The sequence below is a fragment of the Malaya genurostris genome, chromosome 2 (assembly GCF_030247185.1).
Source record: "Malaya genurostris strain Urasoe2022 chromosome 2, Malgen_1.1, whole genome shotgun sequence".
In the NCBI taxonomy this organism is placed as follows: Eukaryota; Metazoa; Arthropoda; class Insecta; order Diptera; family Culicidae; genus Malaya; species Malaya genurostris.
In genome coordinates, this window is record NC_080571.1 from 43,938,300 (window position 1) to 43,944,772 (window position 6,473).

A 6,473-nucleotide genomic window follows, 5' to 3' on the forward strand; every position below is an offset into this window, starting at 1 on the left:
ACATTCTTAGTTTTTTTCGCTCGCCTCAGACATAATGCCCCAGCAGCCGTAAAACATGTCTCACAACAAATCATTGGCATGACACACAACAAAAGACATTTTATCCCACAACAATGATGCATTATGCTTCTTGAAATGTCCATAAAGTTACTGTTTTGAGATAATCAGTATGGCAAAGAAATGGCGGATAAAACATCTATTTAGTCGAAGCAAAACTTTACATCGAAAAGCTGCCAAATGAAATTTTTAGTTTTTTCATACTTTCCTGCAAACGACAACCACCAAACTTGCATAGCAGAAAGATCCTACGAAAAGATAGTGTTAGTGATAAAACTTTGGTTCAGAAAAGTCTTCAATGCTTAAGAAAGGAAAGGGGGCATTTTGGCAAACAGAGGCGCTTTATAAGACTTTCCCCTACAGGAGCTCGTCCGTTGCAGTTCATTGGTTCAGAGGTCACTGTGGTCGATCAAGTTAAATACGTCGGGGTTATTCTTGACTCAAAACTGAATTGGTCTGCTCACATTGACTTCAGGATTAAGAGAGCTTGTATGGCTTTCGGCCAATGCAGACGAGCTTTTGGAAAATCATGGGGACTCAAACCCAGATATATTCATTGGATCTACACAACTATTGTTAGACCAATTTTAGCATATGGATGTCTTGTATGGTGGCAGAAAGGAGAAGTCGCGACAGTTCAGTCAAAGCTAAATCATCTCCAAAGGATGGTCCTAATGGCGATGACAGGAGCATTCACGACAACTCCTAATGCTGCTCTAGAGGCGCTACTGTGTATTAAACCACTACATGTGTTCCTAAAACAAGAAGCATTATCTTGTGCATACCGTCTTAGGGTTACAGGGCTTTGGAACAGTAACCCATTAGATTATGTTACCAGCCACACTCGCTTGTGGTCTCAAATGGTTACGTGGGATGAGTATTTACTCGCTCCTAGTGACCTAACTCTCACATGCAGTTTTCCTTTTAAAACATTCAATGTGAGCTATCCTCTTCGTTAGGAATGGTTGTCTGGTTGTCTGGAACGACAACTTGATGAACACATAGTTTGTTTTACGGACGGTTCTCTGTTGAATGGTCGTGCTGGTGCTGGTGTCTACTGTCGTGAAATGAGGCTGGAGCAGTCTCATTCACTTGGTAGATACTGTACTGTGTTCCAAGCAGAAATCTACGCAATTCAGTGTGGAGTACAATCGGCACTTCAGCAGAGGATCTGTGGTAAACGTATTTATTTTTGTTCCGACAGTCAGGCAGCCTTATAAGCACTCAGTTCGAATGACTCACGGTCGAATCTAGTGATCGCTTGTCGAACTCAAATTGAAGACCTCAGCATTTCAAATGCTGTTTACTTCTTATGGGTACCCGGCCATTCTGGTATTACTGGAAATGAATGGGCTGATGAGTTGGCTAGAGCTGGTGCAACGAATGATTTCGTTGGTCCTGAACCAGCTTTACCACTTTCAACTAGTTGGATAAAGCACAAGATACGTTCTTGGGCTGCATCCAAACATGCCAGCTACTGGCGCAGCTTGCAAACTTGCGCTCGGACAAAAGCATTTCTACCAGATTTAAATCTGAAAATGTCAAAGTGTCTACTGCATTTCTCCAAGTATCATTGAAGTATTCTGGTCAGAGCTCTGACTGGACATTGCAAACTCAATTATCACATGGCTACTATTCAACGTGCTGAGTATTATTCGTGTGATTTGTGTAAATGCGATTATGGTACTTCATATCACCTGATATGTAACTGTCCCGCATTGATGCAACTACGTATCCGGGTTTTTGGTTCTCCATACATGGTTGAGTCTGTGTATGCGGAGCTAAAATTAAAGGATATTCTCTCGTTTCTCACCCAATGTGGTAAGGAGCTATAGTCAGAAGGGTTCATCGTTCTTCCTGGAGTGAATGAATCCCTTCTGTATTCACCTTAAATAGGGTTTAGCAGATTGTTTGGCATCCTTTGGGGGGTACCGAATTTACTTCTGCTCGTACATACTGCGGATCGTTCTGCATTCTTCCAGGAGTGCAGAATGGTGTCGCTTTTGTAAGATCTTCAAATCCTCTCGGGGGTTGGAGATTTTATTAACAGCAGACTGTTCGGGACCTCGTAGAGGTTCAGAATTTCCTTCTGCTTCCACTAAATGTGATCCTCAGCAGATTGTTCAGCATCCCTTAGGGGTGCAGAATTTACTTCTGCTTTTATGTGTTTTTGTGTCGTCAATTTTTCCCATCCTCCTAGTCCAACCCTTACCATTTCCTTTCAATCTTTCCCTCTTATATATCGGGAAAATGATGCTAAAAACAAATTGATGGCAAGGCACAAATCTCCAAATATCAAGGGGAACGTGCCATTTGAGCCAATTTGTTCTGATTCCTGATAGATACAACAAGATACTGTGGTATTCTTCAAAATAATTTTCTTCGATTTTTAAAAGAATATCCGAAATCGGTTTGTTTGATCGTCTACTGATAAAAACTATCAATCGGAAATGATTTGAGGTCGATTTAGAAAACTTTTCACGGGTTTTCGCCCTTTTCAGTGATGGTAGAAAATTTTTAACACAGTTTACCCTATATTTCCGGATCCGAATGAAATTCAGGAATTACGTATGGGACCACAGAACCTGAAAATCGGTCGCGCCATCTATAAGAAAAGTTAGAACACATATTTTCATATTTTTGCACATTTGACCACATAACTTCGGAACCGGAAGTCGGATCCAAATAATATTCAGGAATTTTGTATTGGACCACAAGACCTTTAATTTGAATCTTAGTTTGTGAAAATCGGTTCAGCCATAACTGAGAAAATTTAGTGCAAAAAAACGTTACATAGACACATACACACACAGATATTTGGCGTACTCGACGAACTGAATCGAATGGTATATGACACTCGGCCCTCCCGGCCTCAGTTCAAAAGTCGGTTTTCACAGTGATATGAGAAAGGCAAAAATACCTTTTACTTCCCGCAAACGCTGCTTAGTGAACACAAAATTTCTCATACAACACAGTGAAAAACAGGTTTTTTTTTAAAAAAAAAACACGAAGCAATTTGAACTGAACATTAATGACAAATGTTTATCCTCCTGTAACTATCGACATCAGCTGTTACTATTCAATATTCATAACAGCCAAAGTCATCTTTTGAAAACGGACCGAACTAATTTGTACTCCCAACACAAGGAAAGTTGGAAAAAGCATATGTATTGAAAATAGATTGCTGCCGGGTTGAGGGATGTCCGAGGAGGTAGCCCTAACTGTAACTGGAAAGGTTTTCAAACATAAACAAACATTGTCTGTATCGATCCGACGCTTGTTGTTTTGCTTCAAATTATGATTAAGCTCGTTAAGTTTATAGAAGTCATGTTCAAATGATACATGAAAAATCGCCATTACAAGAAAAAAATGCAGTTTGTCGATTACGCCACTTCTGCGGTCAGATCTTCGATACGATCAATGACTCATTAGAATTTTTCAAACTTTTCATCTTCGAGAATATTGAGCGTATACATTAAACATTAGAAGGAACTCACGCAGATATTTTCCTGCCCGGTCGTCGAGTTTAGCAATGCTTAGCAATCGACTTCTTTGCTCATCGCTTCGGCAAGCAGAGATTAGAAAGCTGAGTGTCTGTGGGTGTCCTCAAGGTGGTGAACTATCCCCACTTTTATGGAACCTAGTCGCTGATGATTTGTTAAGGAAACTTAATGACCTTGGATTTCCGACTTATGGTTTTGCCGACGATTATCATATATTGATGACCGGTATAAGCATTAACACTCTCTTTGATTTAATGCAACAAGCTCTGCGATCTGTTGAACAATGGTGTTGTCAGGTTGGATTATCTGTAAATCCGGGCAAAACATCAATGGTGCTTTTCACTCATCGTAGGATGATCACAGGAGCTCGTCCGTTACAGTTCTTCAGTTCAGAGGTCCCTGTGGTCGATCAAGTTGAATACGTTGGGGTTATTCTTCACTCAAAACTGAATTGGTCTGCTCACATTGATTTCAGGATTAAAAGAGCTTGCATGGCTTTCGGCCAATGCAGACGAGCTTTTGGAAAATCATGGGGACTCAAACCCAGATACATTCATTGGATCTACACAACTATTGTTAGACCAATTTTAGCATATGGATGTCTTGTATGGTGGCAGAAAGGAGAAGTCGCGACAGCTCAGTCAAAGCCAAATCATCTCCAAAGGATGGTCCTAATGGCGATGACAGGAGCATTCACGACAACTCCTACTGCTGCTATAGAGGCGCTACTGTGCATTAAACCACTACATGTATTCCTATTGAACAAAAAGCATTATCTTGTGCATACCGTCTTAAGGTTACAGGGCTTTGGAACAGTAACCCTATTGACTATGCTACCAGCCACACTCCCTTGTGGTCTCAAAAGGTTACGTGGGATGAGTTTGTTATACGGACGGTTCTCTGTTGAATGGTCGTGCTGGTGCTGGTGTCTACTGTCGTGAAATGAGGCTGAAGCAGTCTCATTCACTTGGTAGATACTGTACTGTGTTCCAAGCAGAAATCTACGCGATTCTGTGTGGAGTACAATCGGCTCTTCAGCAGAGAATCTGTGGTAAACGATTTTATTTTTGTTCCGACAGTCAGGCAGCCTTAAAAGCACTCAGTTCGAATGACTCACGGTCGAATCTAGTGATCGCATGTCGAACTCAAATTGAAGACCTCAGCATTTCAAATGCTGTTTACTTCTTATGGGTACCCGGCCATTCTGGTATTACTGGAAATGAATGGGCTGATGAGTTGGCTAGAGCAGGTGCAACGAATGATTTCGTTGGTCCTGAACCAGCTTTACCACTTTCAACTAGTTGGATAAATCACAAGATACGTTCTTGGGCTGCATCCAAACATGCCAGCTACTGGCGCAGCTTGCAAACTTGCGCTCAGACAAAAGCATTTCTACCAGATTTAAATCCGAAAATGTCAAAGTTTCTACTGCATTTTTCCAAGCATCATTGCACAATTCTGGTCAGAGCTCTTACTGGATATTGCAAACTCAATTATCACATGGCTACTATTCAACGTGCTGAGTATCATCGTGTGATTTGTGTGAATGCGATTATGGTACTTCATATCACCTGATATGTAACTGTCCCGCATTGATGCAACTACGTATCCGGGTTTTTGGTTCTCCATACATGGTTGAGTCTGTGTATGCGGAGCTAAAATTAAAGGATATTCTCTCGTTTCTCACCCAATGTGGTAAGGAGCTATAGTCAGAAGGGTTCATCGTTCTTCCTGGAGTAAATGAATCCTTTCTGTATTCACCTTAAGTGGGGTTTAGCAGATTGTATGGCATCCTTTGGGGGGTACCGAATTTACTTCTGTTCGTACATACTGCGAATCGTTCTGCATTCTTCCGGGAGTGCAGAATGGTGTCGCTTTTGTAAAGCTTGCTTCATTTAGAATTGGAACAAAGACAATTGCCTGTATTTCAGTTATTTATTATTGTATTCAAGATCTTTTTTTATGCAAATGTAGCGTTTTCTTCATACTTTTAAGAAAAAATACGGATAAAATTATTCGTCACGGTTTTGAAGGAATTCTCGAATTTTTCCTGTAACACGGCTCAGTAGGCGGCGCACACCTTCTTCGTCCATCGTTTTAGCTATCTTATTCCACCAGGTCGTCATCTGATTGATGTTTTTGACAACCTTTCCTTTTGCCTTGAGTCTCCTCTTCAGGATTGCTCAATATTTCTCAATAGGGTGGAACTGGGGGCAGTTGAGTGGGTTAAGGTTTTTCGGAACAAACTGGACCACTTTCTCTGCATACCATTCTTAAACGGCTTTGCTGTAATGACAGCTTGCCAAATCTGGCCAAAACATTACAGGATGGTCGTGGGATCGAATGAAAGGCAAAATTCGTTTTTGGAGACACTCTTTTTGGTATAGTTCCGATGCCATTGTCTTATTTGTAACGAAAACTTTCGTTTTTTTGCCGCAGCTGCAAATGCCCGGCCAAATCATAAATTTTCTTGCAAATTTGTCGGCAAAAACAAATTTAAATTTGGCTGGAACATCCCCCCGAGTCGTTGCCAAGTAAAATCTTTGACCTGGGATTTGCCTGAAGTCAGCCTTGACATAGGTTTCATCGTCCATCAGAAGACACCCGTCGAACTTGGTCAGCACCTGGTCATATAGTTTCCGAGCACTAATTTTGACCACACTATTCTGTTTTATGGTTCGATTTGGCTGTTTGCTACCTCGATACGACTTGATTCCTTCCCGGAGTCGAGTTCTTCTCATGGTACTATGGGCAGTACCAAATTTTCTGGCCAAATCACGGTCCGACAGATTAGGATTCCTCTTAACCGTCTTCAACATCTTACCACGCAGTTTCCGATCGACAGTTCCACTCCGACGATTGGCCTCCACTTCCGAATCGTCGTCAATCTTTCCTTATACCGTTTGAAAACGC